Below are 17,548 nucleotides of genomic sequence, written 5' to 3' on the forward strand. Positions count from 1 at the left end.
CACTTCAGCCAGTACCTCGTCTCCTATCTTCCATACTTCTTCAGTGTCTTTTCTTCCAGTAGTGCCAGTCTAGCAAGGTATGTTGAAAGACTCCTATGAAGTTTGGAAGATAGGACAAGAGCTAGTGGCGGAAAAGCTATGGGGGAGGGTTGACAGACCTGCTTGGATAGCTCATCAGTAGAACACTTGCCTGTGAAAGGCCAAGGTCCCGAGGTCGAGTCCCGGTGCGGTACACAGTTTTAATCTGCCGGTAAGTTTCAAATCAGCGCACACTCTGCTGCAGTGCGCTCTGGAAATGACTTATTTTCCCGATGTCGTCTATGACTTGCGGCAAACAAGCTGTCGTGTAGAATTCAGCACGAACTGTTCTCGACATTCTCAAATAGTGGTCGCGACGTATCCAATATATCGGAAGAGACAGGCAACTGTTGTCTTCAAAGAACTTCGCGAACGAAGCAGTTTTAGTTGCCGAGGTTCATCTTGGAGCAACCAGACAGTTGATGGCAGCTTAGTTTCGTTCTTATACGAAACATCTTGTCCAGTCATATTAATGTGTTCTCCTGTCAGAAGCCTGAATAACCACTTTCTGCGGCTGGGATGTGCAGGAAGACGATCAGTGAGGTTCTGTAAGGTAACGACAGGGATGTGGAGCCAAGCTAACTCCAGTGCTGTGGCCAGCTGCGCTAGGTTTCACGGTTGAGAATCATTGCGCGAACAGCCCTATAGAGGTGGTCCCATAGATTCTCGACTGGGTTTAAATCCAGGGACATTGGTGGCCAGGCGAGTACGGTAAATTTATACTGGTGCTACTCGAACCACGTACATACACTTTGAGCTGTGTGACACGTTGCATTGTCCTGCTGGCAACATGGCCCATTGTCATTCATAAACATACCATTGTTGTTTGGGAACATGAAGTCCACGAATGGCTGCAGATGTTCTCTAAGTAGCCAATGATAACCATTTCTAGTCAATAATCGGTTCACTTGGACTGGAGGACCCAGTCCATTCCATGCAAACATAGCCCACATTATTATGGAGCCACCTCCACCTTGTATAGTGCCTTGTTGACAACTCGGGTCCATAGCTTCACGGGGTCTGCGCCACACTCGAACCCTACCACCAGCTCTTACCAACTAAAATAGGGATTTATCTGACCAAGCCACGATTCTCCAGTCGTGTAGGATCCAAGCGATATTGTCGCGAGACCAGAAGAGGCGCTGCAGGCAATGTTGTGCTGTTAGCATAGGCACTAGCGTCGGTCGTCTGTTGACATAGCCCATTAACGCAAATTTCGCCGCACTGTCCTAACGGATACGTTCGTGGTGCATCCCCCATTGATTTCTCATGTTGTTTCACGCAGTGGTATTTGTCTGTTAGCATTGACAACTCTCGGCAAACGCCGCTGCTCTCGATCGTTAAATCGAGGCCGTCGGCCACTGCGTTATCCGTGATGAAAGATAATGCCTGAAATTTGGTATTCCAGACACGCTCTTGACACTGTGGATCGCGGAATATTGAATTTCCTAACTATTTCCCAAATGGAATGTCCCATGCGTCTAGCTCCACCTTCCATTCGACGTTCAAAGTCTGTTAATTCCCCTCGTGCGGGCATAATCACGTCGGAAACCTTTTCACCTGAATCACCTGAGTGCATATGACGGCTCCGCCTATGTACTGCTCATTTATACCTCGTGTAAGCGATACTACCACCATCTGTATACCTGTATGTACATATCGCTATCCGATGACTTCAGTCATCTCAGTATATAGCGCATATGATCGCATGTCAGTAGTGTCAACAAATGATAAGTGATCTGCACCGGTAATTGTAATTTACACCTTGTATTTCTTTCTTCTGCCGCTACGATGTTAAATGTCAACTTTTCAGGAACTTTACCCATCTTCTAGGCACGACGTGAGTTCTGTTTTGACGGTAGAGATACATGTGCAAGGTACCAAATAGTGACTCTCGAGAATAGTGTTGCAAATGGTTATCAAATTCCTAAACGAAATTCACTGTAAGATGATGACACGCGAAGTATATCTCAAGCGCCAAAATTTGTTATTGTACCATTTGCAGGAGCAAAACCACAATAGAGATTGTAAAATTCGTAGCTTAAGTGAAGGAAGGAAACATTCTGGTTCCATGGGCGTCTTCCAATGAAATATTGCACTTTTGTGTTGATTCAGTTCCCGTTACAGTCCATGACATAAGCTTTGTAACCAAAAATAAGAAAGTAACAATCAGGTAAAGAAGTCCGAAAGGACGCTGCAGACGACAGTTATAGGCAAGCACGATAACTTTTTGTGCTCAGAGGCTGGACTTCGGAATTCTACATCCAGATCTATACGTCACAAGTCCTGCCCTCGACAATAGAGAACTGTAGTAGTAGATAGACGAAACACAGTGCAACGGGTCACTCCTCTTCCAGTACTAGATTATTCAGTAATGTATGCCAGAAAAACGTACAAAAGACTGGACTGTAGCTTACAGGAAATTTCTTGACACCACCATTAAAACTTCCCCATATATCTTTACTGGCACACGCGACAACAACGCGTTTTCCGCGCTATTCCTAGAATAGAACTCAAGCGACTGCTAACCGGGGACTCTACAACTGGCCCTTAGTAGTGTAATAATTTGGCAAATATTTTCTGCCAAAATTTCATTTTTTTGTTAGATACACCCAGAAGATAATATGTAATCTTTCTTTCCTGTTAATCTATTATTTCTGATCTGGTAGGCAGAATCTACGGATTTCGTTAATAATCATAACAATGCTGATCATTCGCAGACACATTCACTCACTTAAACAGCGATTGGCATTCACCCCTTCGGGTTTACTTGGCTCAGTTCGTATATCCCCATCCCATTTTGTCTGCGGGAAAGTCTTTTCATTTGTAGATGCGGCGGGGGATTTCCCTGGCAGACACATCACGTACACTATGCACACATTCAAAAATCAACTGATTCGTGCAGATATCAACTTAGAATGTGTTCAAAAATGTTTGAAATGCAGCAGGGATGCGCCTAAAAATAATATGAATAATCATAGGCCAACATGCGCTGGGAACTTGGCGCTTTGTGAAGAACGTTTTTTTTCTTCAAGCATATGAATTTGGTGCTCCCTGAAACAGCCGCTCAGGACAGGTTTTCAGGTTCCCCCCCCCCCCCCCCCCTAGATCTAGGCCTGCGTGGGACTACATCACCACCACTCACAATTTGTAGACACACGTGACGCGTGGATGAGTACCGTCCTGTTGAAAACTGGCACAACAATAGTACGGTACAGTCGCACGCGATTTAACACATGAGGATGTTGGCTACCTGTAACGTGCCATTGTGTCGTCAGTTCCTTAGTCACTACCAGCCGTGACCTGAATTCACACCCAATGGCTCATCACTCGGTGAGGCCACGAGTAAAACCATAGTGCCAAACACTTAACACTCCTGGCCACCGCCATATTTGCTGACAACGGTCATCCGGTATAGCGCAGAATCCTGATTCATTGTTGTTCAAAATGCGATGCCATTCATCAGCAGTCCATGCTTCCTGATAATGGCATCTCTCTAAAGGTAACCGTTTGTGCAGTGATGTTAATGGTAGCCTACGCATGGGACGGTAATTCCCTAGTCCGGCTACTGATAGTCTACGACCAATGGTGTGGGATGAGACAGAATACTACAAAGAGTCCGTTGGCGCACTGTCACAACTGAATGCCCCACAAATCTGGATATTGTACTATTCGACCAGCTGGTCAAGTGGATACCCACAATAAGGCTCCTTTCAAACTGACAGATGCTGATAACTGTCTCTCACGAATTCACTGCCTCTCTGTGTCCTTCAGAGGATCGCTAAATATAAGACGCTGTTAACTGTTTTTATATAGGCCCTACCCTACCCTACCCTACCAGGACTGGCAACAACCCTAAACAGGAACATCTCTGTTACACTCTCGTAATGGTGCTACCTGTCACAGAACATTGTAACTCTAACCATTTACATACCCACCCAGTAAGGGGGCAGTACATTTTTCCAAAGAGATCGTGTGCTCCAATTTAACTGTCAGTTTTCCTAAAATGTCACAGAATTAGAAAAACACATTGGTTATAAAAATGTATTTCAACCATTTAAATAAACTACTCTTTTCGCTAGAAGCTTCGTATTAAAGCCAGAGTTCCGAATCGACTACAAGTATACATAAAAAACTTTTTTTCTCGTAGTAGGTCTCAGGTTCGAATCCTGCCTCGGGCATGGATGTGTGTGATGTCCTTAGGTTAGTTAGGTTTAATTAGTTCTAAGTTCTAGGTGACTGATGACCTCAGAAGTTAACTCGCACAGTGCTCAGAGCCATTTGAACCATTTTTTGTAGTCAGTTTCACAAAATCTCATAGTGGAGCACTGTTGGGATCAGATCGATGTGTTGCTATTCGCCATATAGCGGAGAGGCTGAGTCACAAATAGGCACAACATAAAGACTGTCACAAAGTAGCTTTCAGCCAGTATGGCCTTCGTCAAATATGTACAGTCTATAGCAACTGAAGCCACACTGTGAGCAGCAGCACCAGTGCATGATGGGAGTGGCGACTGGGTGGGGGTAAGGGGGGAGGCTGGGGTGGGCAGGGGGATAGTAAGGTCGGGTGGGGACAGTGAAGTACTGCTGGGGAGCAAGGGACGAGGTGGAGAGGGTAGGATAGGTACATGCAGTCTGGGGGTTAGACAGAGTTGCAGGGGATGAGGGGGGGGGGGGTCGAGAGTAGCAGAAAAGGAGATAATTGCGATGGTGGAACGAGGGCTGTGTAGCGCTGGAATGGGAACAGGGAAGGGGCTGGATGGGTGAGGACAATGACTAATGAAGGTTGATGCCAGGAGGGTTATGGGAACGTAGGCTGTATTGCAAGGAGAGTCCCCTCCTGCGCAGTTCAGAAAAGTTGGTGATGGTGGGAAGGAAGCAGTCATTGAAATGATCTCATGTTGGGCAGCATGCTCAGCAACAGGGGGTCCACTTGTTTCTTGGCCAGTTTGTCAGAGGCCATTCATGGGGATAGCCAGCTTGTTAGTTGTCATGCTCACATAGAATGCAGCACAGCAGTTGAGCTGATCTTGTAGATCACATGACTCGTGTCACAGGTAGCACTGCTTTTGACGGGACAGACTGGTGGTGGTGGTGGTGGTGGTGGTGGTGGTGGTGGTATGTATGGGACAGGTCTTGCATCTAGGTGTATTACAGGGATATGAGCCATGAAGTAAGAGGTTGGGAGCAGGGATTGTGTAGTGATGGACGAGTACATTATGTAGGTTCGGTGGATGGTGGAATACCACTGTGGGATGGGTGGGAAGGATAGTGGACAGACATTTTCAGGGCACGAGAGATAGTCGAAACCGTGGCGAAGAATGTCATTCAGTTGCCCAAGTCCTGGGTGGTATTGAGTTACGAGGCAAATGGTTCAAATGGCTCTGACCACTATGGGACTCAACTTCTGAGGTCATTAGTCCCCTAGAACTTAGAATTAGTTAAACCTAACTAACCTAAGGACATCACACACATCCATGCCCGAGGCAGCATTCGAACCTGCGACCGTAGCGGTCTCGCGGTTCCAGACTGCAGCGCCTAGAACCGCACGGCCACTTCGGCCGGCACGAGGCAAATGCTCCACTTAAGAAATCTATAGCTGGAAACAAACTTCATGGTCTGCAGTCGAATTCGGAACTTCGGCATTTTCTTGCAGTACTGTACCTTCCGATCTTTGTTGGTACGATGGTTTTTAATCTGCCTCGAACTTCCATTACAACAGCGCTGCAGAATATTCTCTTCAATACTATATTAGACCTGTCTCCCGTGTCTAATAAGCACAGTATCGACGGGACGTCATGCCTGAGTCACCCTTCCTTTAGCCCGACCCATAGTTTTAAAATAAAAGGCAACAAGAAAAGGGAAAAGGGAATAGCGTACTCCTACGTTCATCCAATAAGTTGGAAGTATCTGGCCACTCAAACGAAGCTGTCCCGTCGCTGCAGGAGATAACCCATGCAGCAAACACTCACAGATAAACCTGACCCGCGCTGTTTGTATAGAACTGCGGCCACGGACGACAGCTGAAGTCGCCGTTTCAGACACTCGCTCTCCTATTATCGACGGGTATATAAACGGTCTCCCAAGGAGTTGTTCCGGAATAAATGTGCTATAATTTTAGAGGTTCTGTAGTGATCTGCCGGCCGCGGTGGTCTAGCGGTTCTGGCGCTGCAGTCCGGAACCGCGGGACTGCTACGGTCGCAGGTTCGAATCCTGCCTCGGGCATGGATGTGTGTGATGTCCTTAGGTTAGTTAGGTTTAAGTAGTTCTAAGTTCTAGGGGACTTATGACCTAAGATGTTGAGTCCCATAGTGCTCAGAGCCATTTTGTAGTGATCTGGTTTCATTGTTGCAACCACGAATTTAAGAAGATTGTATTAAAATTTCGTCAACAAAATATCTGTGTCATCCTGCTGGCGAGTAGCATGCTTCGTCATTACCAGTGAACGGACCAAGCCAAGTGTAACACTGAGCGCTAAAGATTACCCGTTGAGTCGTGGTTCAGTGGTTACGGTACTGGACTATAAAGGGGGAAAGCCGGGTTCGAAACACGCTCGTGCCGTTTATTTATTTTTTTGAACTGTCGGTTCGGTCACTGTAATATTTGTTTTCTTTCTGTAGTCTTTGCAGTTGTCATTCTATACATTGGTTATAGAGTATGAGTCATGTCATGAGAATACGTTGCCGTCGCAAGTAAACGCGATGAATAGTGAGAACAGGCGAGATACCACGTCTCATAGAAATTAAAACAACAAATAAATGGGTGTGAACAGTGTTACAAGAAAGGAATTACGGATTCAAAACTTCCTAAACGGAACGCAACTTCAAAAACGGTAACATATGTTTTGACAGAGCACAGAGAAACTGTATGATTGTGAAACTGTTGCGTTCATTTGTTGCAGCTTATGTGACAAACTATAAAGTTTTCATAATTTTCTTCTAGGCGCTATAGTCCGGAACCGCGCGACCGCTACGGTCGCAGGTTCGAATCCTGCCTCTGGCATGGATGTGTGTGATGTCCTTAGGTTAGTTAGGTTTAAGTACTTCTAAGTTCTAGAGGACTGATGACCTCAGCAGTGAAGTCCCATAGTGCTCAGAGCCAGCCATAATTTTCTTGGGAGCCATCACATTCACATTCATACGACCACCTAAATCGGGCAAGAAGATTTAGGGGTGTTCAAAAAGTCGCTCTGCAGTGCCGTATGACTGTTAGCCGCGCGTGCCGTATGATTGTTCGCCTGCCTGGGTTTTTCAACGAAACAAAAAAACGCACAACGATACTGCAGTGATATTCGGTACCCATTCATAGGAGAACTTGTGTTAAGTGAAATACTGAAAGGTTATTGTCAGCAAGATGGTGCAACCGCACATACTGCTTGCAGATTTTTTATTTATTTATTTATTTATTGTTCCGTGGGACCAAATTAAGGAGAAGTCTCCATGGTCATGGAACGAGTCAATACATGAAATTATAACACGATATTAGAAACAGATAAAATGAAATATAAAAAATATTCAGGTGACAAGTCGTAAATTTAAATAATGAAAATCAACAATGTAACACTGGAATTTGCTTAATTTTTTAGCTCTTCCAGGAGCTCCTCGACAGAATAGAAGGAGTGAGCCATGAGGAAACTCTTCAGTTTAGACTTAAGTGTTTGGGGTACTGCTAAGATTTTTGAGTTCTTGTGGTAGCTTATTGAAAATGGATGCAGCAGAATACTGCAATCCTTTCTCCACAAGAGTCAAGGAAGTGCATTCCACATGCAGATTGGATTTCTGCCTAGTATTAACTGAGTGAAAGCTGCTAATTCTTGGGAATAGGCTAATATTGCTAACAACAAACGACATTAAAGAAAATATATACTGTGAGGGCAATGTCAGAATTCCCAAACTAATTTTGGTAATTTCACAGGGACTTTGGCCTCCACGATCGCCTGACGTAACACCACCTGACTCTTTTTTCTCGGGTGCAACGAAAGCAACTATCTATAAAAACCATCCAAAATCCACCGATGAATTGAAAAATTCACTGCTTCTGTTACAGAAAAAATGTTACAGCTTGTGTTTGGAAACATAATTAGACGAATTGAATTGTGTATTCAACAACAGGGGGGACACTGTCAACATTTAATGTGAAAATCTGTAAGTAAAAATGAATATTCAATAAATTAATAACCTGTATTTCACTGACAAGGGGAGGCCACGACGTTTGGAACGCGGATTTACTGCGAACTTCGTACAGTCGTAGTACTCCATGAGGACAACAAAATGTGTAAGCAGTAGCGCGTACTTCACAAGCGTTATTGAGAAAATCGCATTATAATTTCGGTCGTCAAATATATACCGGCGCGTGGCCATTTTTACCATGAAGCTGCGGCAGCCGAGTGGTTAGTGTTCAAGCACCGTAATCGCTGGATCGAGTCCCGATCGTCAGTTTTTTTATTTTCAACACATTTTCTTTACTATTTATATTACAATTGATATCATGGGAAAAATACGTGTAATCGGATGAACTTTTATTAAATTTGCCATGTTATTTAGCAGTCTACAAATTTTTATTATCACAAATAATATAATATTGATAACTATCGATTAGTAAACGACCAAACGCATAAAGTGATACTGAAAATGTATGGTTAGCCGTGATTTGAGAAATCCCTTATACCTGGAAGGAGCCCGAAACTACCTATTACCTGCAAGTTTTGACCGGCACACACGGCTTTCGAAAGATGTACAATTAATCGTCGCTTTCGACATTACGAGTACAAGTTGCAGGATGTTATTTTTCGTCAAAACATGGAAAACATAACATTCCTATCGTATGACACACGTATTGTCACTAATGCGTGTGTGACATACCAGACATGTTTTCTGGTGGAGGATTCAGTTGACCTGTCGCCTTATCAAACGTTTGCGGTTCCCATTCGAAAGACACTTCTTTTCGTCTGTTATTAGAGTAGTTGTGCAGAATCAATTATCATTATAGATACCTTCCTTACACTCCTCTGTTGCGAACTGACGAAATATCACGACACAGGCGCAATTGGAATAGAGAGAACAGCGAATATTTTTTGTAAGGCACGAAGGAGATTTAAAAGCGGCTCGCCCGTGTTGTAGTCTAACACCGTGACCACTAAACAACGACGCCATTGTTCTCTCAGATTCGCCGGCCGCGGTGGTCTCGCGGTTCTAGGCGCTCAGTCCGGAACCGCGAGACTGCTACGGTCGCAGGTTCGAATCCTGCCTCGGGCATGGATGTGTGTGATGTCCTTAGGTTAGTTAGGTTTAAGTTCTAGGGGACTGATGACCACAGATGTTAAGTCCCATAGTGCTCAGAACCATTTGAACCATTCTCTCAGATTCCTCTATATTGGACTTTCTATCCTTAGATCGTTCAGTTTCTATTTTGCTTTTTTTTCACAGTTCAGTACACCTTCTTGCTGTTACCACGCATGATCTGTGTTCAGTTTTTGACAGGCTGTCCGCTGGGCCTTCTTACCACTAAATCTTTGGGGGGGGGGGGGGTTGGGGGAGGGAGGGGCAGGGCGATGAGGAGTTTCCCTTGTTAGCAGTCGCAGGCAAAGGTTTCTAGTGGCCAGCTGCTGCTCCGTAGTTGCCAAATCTGTCTCACGCCGCGATTAAGCAATGGGGTGGCCGTTGCAAACTAGCTGACTTGACAGGACACAGCTTTTCTCCAATATTAGGGATCACATATCAAAACATTTTAATATAAAAATATAAGGAAACTTTACCAACCTCTTAACAAACTGTTTACTCGCTCAAAACATTAAAGTCTATAATAAGTTGAAACGACATTAACAAGTGATGTGATGAAGGCGTTTGGCGCATTACACCATCTTCCCTGGAGAGATTGCTTCTCTCTCTCTCTCTCTCTCTCTCTCTCTCTCTAGAATACGCTGCTCCTGGTATACATCGCCCCCAGCGCTTTCCTTTGTTTTCGACTTGTCAGTAAGCCGGACTATGTCTCCTGCATGGTGTCGTGGTTCGTTTTCCATTACTCCCTGCTTCTAATTGTTACACAGAAAGGTTTATTGAAGCAGCTATAAGTTATTATATTGTCAGACGGCACTTCCCCGACCATTTCTATATTTACCACATTCCTTATATAGGTGTGGGATTCAGTATATCCTAAAGGTATCCAGTTATTTAAAGTTTGTAGCGTGTGTGCCTCTGGCGCTGCCTCCATTTTAACCCACAGGTGTAATGGGTACATGTCCAGCGTGATATTCACCTAGCAGTGGGGGTGCCGCTTATTACGCCTGTTACCGCTAAGCAGACAAGTGACCAGTATCTGCACCTTTCCAAGCTCCTTAGCAGCCATCTTCTGTTTTGCTTTGTGCCACCACACTGTAGCCCCATAAATCGTCGTATGTGTTATCGCAATGATATATATCCAACACATACTCATCGGGTTTGGACCCCAGTTTTCTCCACGGGCTCTTCTAGTGCTCACGTGAGCGTCTTTCGCATTGACCACCATCTTTTGATTCATCATGAAGAGCGTCCTCTTTCGGACTAAATTGTCCTATAAAATGTCCGTTATAAATTATCTTTTAAGGCCCCCACACACGCTACTGCATGCTTAACAATCACGCTTGCGCAAGAGTGCTTGTGCAAGCTTGCTTGACCGTGTATAGGGTAAATTAGCGCAAGCATCAGGCTTGCCCAAGCAGCTTGACGCTTGACCGAATTTCGATTATGCGTGCTTGTGCAAGCCTCCAAGCGTGTCCATGCTTGCTCGTTTGTGTCTAGAGTAGGGAGACTTGAACAAGCACATATCTGTCATTCGGACACAGACTGTGGAGAGGGCTCGTTTATTTAGATTTTGTGTCGTTTCCTTCTTCGTTCTAATGTCGGACCGGGAAGTGTTGGAGGAATTTAATAGGTGCTACGAAAGACACCCAAGTTTATGGAATATTAAAAGTAAAGAATATCACGATAAAATTAAAAGAGACGCGGCGTATGAGGTGCTTCTCACAAAGTACAAAGAAATAGAGCCATCAGCAACTAAAGATCCTGTTATTAAGAAAATTAATACATTACGAACGAATTACAGACGAGAAAAAAGGAAACGGGACAGCACTTACAAGTCAGGAGGCGGCAGCAGACGTAGTTTACAGACCTGTTCTGTGGTACTTTGATCTTTTCAGCTTTTTAAGTGAACAGGACACAGCAAGATGCTCTTCGAGTAATTTACTAGGAATAGAGGTAAGTGAGATAGGTTGATAGTGGTGTTTAGTTACAGTAGCACTTTTACAATTAAGATATATGCCTATGCTTTTATTTGTTTATACTATATTGCAATACACATTGCTTTCTTTTAAATTTTTCTTTACTGCTAATGCACAAAATTATGTTGCCGAGGAACAGAGTAGTTCATAAATTCCTCTCTCACATGTTCAGCATCAAGTGGAATGTTTCCTGCAGTAGACCTTTGCAGTGGTAGCATATTAGAATCCTCTGTTGTTAAGCCATAAGGCGTCACGAGGGACAAAAGATTAAGATACGTTTCCTCAATCATCCTGAGGTAATTATGCCAATCATGAGGATATATCTTCAATTCACTCCGTAAATTTTTATGAGAATACGATTTTCGTTTTTTAAGCCACTCTTTACTCCACATATCGCGTTTCCTCTTTTGTTTTTTCCGTAAAACAAGCAAAAAGGCTGCAACAGCAAGCGCATCATCGTCTGTGCTCGACATTTTCCAATGTAAACAAACTGATGCTTGTACGTGCGGATTTGAGTCGTGTGGAGGCGCAAGGAATTTGTGCACGCTTGCGCAAGTGTGATTGTCAAGCATGCAGTAGCGTGAGTGGGGACCTTAACACTAAGAGAAACGCCAAAGAGCGTCACACATATACTCATTCATTCTCACTTATACCAACTCACTTGCAGTTGCTTATCTACTCGTACTTCTATACCAGCTACAAATAAAACAAAACAATAGATGTTTTCATTTTAATTAGATACACTGATGCACTGTTAAAAGTTCTCTAACCTACTACCTATACGCAAATGTTCCCTGTGAATCTTCCTCATAGAAATAACACAAACGTAGACATAAGCATAAAACCTAATAAGTAAATACAAACATTCAGCTCATAAGACTACCTAGCGGTCTTAAGATGTTTGTGTATGTTGGAACAATGTTAGGTGCATTCTGCGTCACTGGTTTCTCTCTTCTTTCCTTTCTTTCTGGTGTTTTCTCGATCCAGTTTCCTTCCCTCTACGGAAGGAGCTGCCGTCAATTGAGGCAGTGCTTCGGGTTCACCTTGAAACGGTTGAATTCTACTTATTTGAACAATTATTGTTGGTTGGATCGATAGTTGTATCTTAACATTAACTAGGGATGTCTTTTCGACTACCTGATAGGTTCCCTGCCACCGTGGAATGAACTCCTGAGTGTTTCCTTTTGGAAACTTAGTGTTACCCTTTGGAACGTGAGAGTTAGATACGTAACTAAACCACTCCCCTACGTGGTATTTAGGTAATATCGCTTTTTTATTGCTAGTGCATTCCTCTCGCTAGAGCTTTTTTCACCTCACGACAAAGGAAGAATCCTCTCCTAAAGTAGGTTGGAATAAGAAAGATTCGGGCATTTTCCGACCAAAGCAACCTCATAGCGCAAAAACGCATGTTTTCGTAGCTTTTTGAATGGCACGTGCTTACGACATACCGTAATATTGTGTCCCAATTATCGTGGTTACTGTTCACATAATAACCTAGCATTTTACTCAATGTCCTGTGAACACACTGTTCTACAGTTCGCTTGCGGACTTGTAACTTCTTTGTGCACAATAGTCGACGAAGCTGCTTAAGTAATTAAGATATACAAATTCGTGCCTTGGTCTGTTATCGTGCCTGGCGTGCCAAATTTCAGTAGCCACTGGGTTAACTAAAGCGTGAGGCACTGTTGGTTTGGTGTGGCGATCATGCACAATTAACGTGAGAAATGATAAATTATTGTTAATAAATATAGATTTCCCGCTGGTGGTGTTCAAATGGTCTGAGGACGTAAAGCCCTACCATTTGAAACGGTTTCTCTGCTGCAGCCAGTCTTTGCAGTGGGATTGCTGTCTCAACTTGGCTTTTTGAGGGCAAGCAATGCAATTTTTACGTAGCGCTCAACGTTATGTCTGTGGCCAATAGTAATTTTCCACAAATGGCGTTTCGCGGCTCGTTGTCCGCTATCCCCAACTAAACTGGAGTAATGGGTTTTCCACATTTCTTCCTCCCGTGAATAGGCTGCCATTCCGAGGCGGCGGCCGTACAATGTTCACGTGTAAAGCACTTCGTCGTCAGAGCTGTTTCACGTACCGCTGGCAGTCGACATCGGCGGCCCGAGCTCTGCGTCACTCTTCTGTGTCATTCCTTTGCATTCTGCAGCTTGTACTTTGTGATTTAACCGGGCAGCGTTACCATGAGACTTCCTAGGACGAAGCGCTACCTCAAAAACATTCGTTATGTGTGAAAGCCAAGCTGGTTAGCTTACTGATTGGTCCTTGAATTCCAAAAAGCCATTTTAGTGTTCAAATGGCTCTGAGCACTATGGGACGTAACATCTATGGTCATCAGTCCCCTAGAACTTAGACCTACTTAAACCTAACTAACCTAAGGACACCACACAACACCCAGTCATCACGAGGCAGAGAAAATCCCTGACCCCGCCGGGAATCGAAACCGGGCGTGGGAAGCGAGAACGCTACCGCACGACCACGAGCTGCGGACCATTTTAGTGTGGCAAGACATATTATGACTAGAGAACGGATTGTATGCTTTTGCATATTTGGCTCCTTTTCACCGGTTATTACATATTTTAACTAAAAACTAGTGACGATGCTTATTTTCGCTCTATGTTTACAATATTTTAAAAATGTTACTGGATTTAGTTTTGTTGTCTTACAGATTACCGCGACTTACAATTAGAAGTGCGTGCAATCGCTAACCGAGAGGCCACTGCCTAGCGAAATCATTACAGAAGAGGAACGGGAACAGGCAGGCAGTCAATGCTCCTTCGCCCGCGCCCCCGGTTAATCCCCTCCGCTGTCATACGCGTAGCGTCGGCAACAATTAAATTAAACCATGCAAGATTTCAGTCGCACGTCCATTGTTTCAGTTTAGCTTTCTATTTACTTGTACACAGTTGATTTTATGTATAGTCCTTATATGTAACATGGTTCTTTCAACTAAATTTAGAAAAAGTTGTGTAGATAGAAGTGCCAGGCAATAATATGTAACTCTAGTAAGGAAGGCTCTGACTTATCCAGAAGATTGGAACAAAAAACACCTTTTTTGTAATCGGTTGATGTTGGATCAAAATAAATAAACCTCCCGAACCGGTGGTAACTCGTTGGGTTACGTGGATCAAAGCCGTGTTGTTTTGCAGTGAACATTTCGAGGCCATTAGAGGGGTAGTAAACGACTTCGATAGTGCAGGGGCTTTGGCAGTTTGCCACTGCAAGGATCCTTTTAATGAGTCCGGTATTAAAAAAGACATTGCTGTGATTAGCACTCATTTTTCCCATATACCTGCAAGTATTAAAAAGCTTGAAACTCACGGTTTCGCGTTGAATGAATCTATTCAGTTAATGAATAAAATTATTCAAGTGAACTTCTCTTTGCTGTAGGTATTCCCAAGATAACTTAAAGAAAAGTTTCAAAACATTTTAAACAATAAACCAGGCTTTGAACCCTTGTGCTAAGTTGATAGTTTTATTAATGGGGCAGGTGGACTTTTACCAGTAACAGTAAGTGCCAACATAGCAACCAAATTCAAATACTGCCCAGTTACCTCAGTTGATGTTGAACGGTCCTTTTCCGAACATTTGGAACCGTACTTGGTCGTTTGTTTACAATCGTAGAAAAATGTAAAATAAATTGTAAAAGATGCTTTGGTCCAATAGTATTAATTAAAAGTTAATGCTATTCAAAAAAATTCATGATTGAAAGTTTTATAAATAAAATATTACTGAGTTTTAAAGCGTGCAATATATCTCGAATTTGGTCATGTACATATCAGCTTGTTAACAACAGAGAAGGAACAATTTCTGAAACACGGTATGCGCCCCCATTTTGCAAATTTTTAGAAAATGTGAGAAGGGCCCCCTTCGTAACCTCTACCAGAAAGCATTCAGAAAATGTCAGCATTCTAAATGTACCGATTTTATGCAAAGATTTTCGCGTGAGCGGCACTCTTCCTCTCATTGATATGCACAGGTCCGACTTAGAGATGTAATGCGCGCAGTAACTAGCATTTTTTATTGTTATTTGATCTTGCATATTTCGACACTTTTCATGCATTTTCAAGCATTTTTCATCCATATTTTAAGGCTTTTATGATGCATGTAATCTGGTTAGGACCTGAAAACACGTCCATACAGATGGCGACGAAAACGTGTGAAGCCTAAAGTTTGAACCGGCATTTGTTTTTCTGTAGTTGAATAGCTTTTTTCACTTCATTCAGTTGCCTGTGAACGTATACGTTGCATTTTCTTCTCTGCCACTTGACTGAGAACGCAGCTGAATCACAAGAAAAAATTATTTTTGACAGTCTGGAAAAATGAGAACAGGACCCATACTCAATAACTGCTTTATTCGCTGAAATGCTTCCTAACAGTGTGCAGTCCAGTTAAATTTTACACCTTTTTTTTTCAGCAAATGCATAAGGGGTCTCACTACCTCTGTATATTTTGGAATATATTTTCAATAGAAATTCGCTATCCCGAGGTATGAATGTACATTTTTTTACCATGCTAGGCGTTCGAAAATCTGTTATGGCTTGCACAAGTTGTGGATCAGTATGTATACCATCCTGGCCCATAATGTGACCGTAATAACAGACCTCCTGCTGTGCAGAGTGACAATTTTTTTTAAGCTGATAGTCAGCTGTACTATTTACAACCATACAAATACTTCCCGCTGTTGCACCATGTGTGTTCTTGCATGCCCTTAGTCTACTACTACGTAATCTAGGTAAGCAAGGCATTGCTTTGGTTTCAGGCTCCATAGAACCCCATGTAACAAGCATTGGAAAATCGTTAGCGCCTTCTTTAAACTGAACCACATCCAACAATACTAGAAGTGCCAAAATGGGACTAAAAACGCTGTTTTGGCCCATTCTTCTGGTGCTACTTATAATTGTTGATAGCTGCTGTTTAAATCTACGATGCTGAAGTTGCGGCATTGTCCCAGATTGTGTAGCGTCTCTTAGATATTGGGTGTGGTAACCATTTGTGGATTTAAAAACCTGTAATCATGGCAGGTAAGTGTTTTTCCCATCCAAGAACTTCTTTGGTACAGTTGCTACTGGGATCAACCAGGGACAAAAATGCATAGTGCCCATTGTTCTGCATCGTGCAAACTGTCGTCATTTGTTAATTCATATGTACTGATACTGATTCTTCTGATGTAGTCCCAAAAAACCCCTTTTGATTCTCCTTGCTTCTGTTCAACATGATTAAGTTGTTCATGATAATCCCACAAGGTATTTTTCTTCCTGTAGAATATTCTTTTCAGATTTTGTAACTATGGTAACTGTAGTGCCTCAGTTAAGTTTTTTGGCATTGGGAAACTCACACTTACCATGTATGGACAAAGTTAGCTCGAGTCACCTATACACTAAGAAAACTTGACTTGTGTGACTGACAGGCTACTAAAGAACTCCAATTATGTCTTTTTTTCACAGCCATCTCACCTGAGACGGGCCAATTCCTCTGGAGCGAAAACAATTTTTATCTGGCAGAAAATGGCCATTAGGTGTATTGATAGAGTAAGAAACTATGTATCATGTAGGGAATTCTTTAAAGAGCTTAAAATACTGACAATTGTATCCCCGTTCATTCTTAGCTTCTTGATGTATACCAAGGAAAACGAGGACAGCTGTGAAATGTGACAGTCTATGCTTAAGTATGACACATTGAACGTGGATGATTGACATCCAAGGTTTAAAAACACACAATAGCTACACATATATAGGGATACAATTATTTAATATGTTAACAACTACAGCATGCAGTATATCGCTGAATATCTTCAGAAACAACACAGAAAAATGGATTGAACAAAGAGCCTTGTCTATGATAGAAAAATTTAAAATACGTTATAAAAATGATTTAATTTTCTAAAATTGATGTATGATTTGATCACTATTTTATTTGAGCTTTTCTTAAAATGTTTATTGTGTTATACTATCGTGCTTTATTTTCATAATGCATTTATACTTAATGATTAACACACATCTCATGTGTATTTGTTAAAATGTTTTTCTCAGCAAGTGTATTATGACATACTTAATGTCTGCCATATTTTCATTCTGCATGAGACATTTATATTCAATGATTATTAGATGTGTCTAACATAAAAAATATATATTCTTTTAACAATACCGGAGAAGGAAAGTTTCTACTCACCATATAGCGGAGATGCTGAGTCGCGATTGTGCCTAT

At 42.6% G+C, this 17,548-nt stretch overlaps 1 protein-coding gene across 1 annotated transcript in view; it reads left to right on the plus strand.

Annotated features, from left to right (window-relative positions):
* LOC126167560 (putative phospholipase B-like 2) overlaps positions 1–17,548 on the plus strand; it is a 158,911-nt gene that overhangs the window by 127,161 nt on the left and 14,202 nt on the right. The window lies entirely within an intron of this gene.

Source organism: Schistocerca cancellata, chromosome 1, assembly GCF_023864275.1.
Source record: "Schistocerca cancellata isolate TAMUIC-IGC-003103 chromosome 1, iqSchCanc2.1, whole genome shotgun sequence".
NCBI classification, from domain to species: Eukaryota; Metazoa; Arthropoda; class Insecta; order Orthoptera; family Acrididae; genus Schistocerca; species Schistocerca cancellata.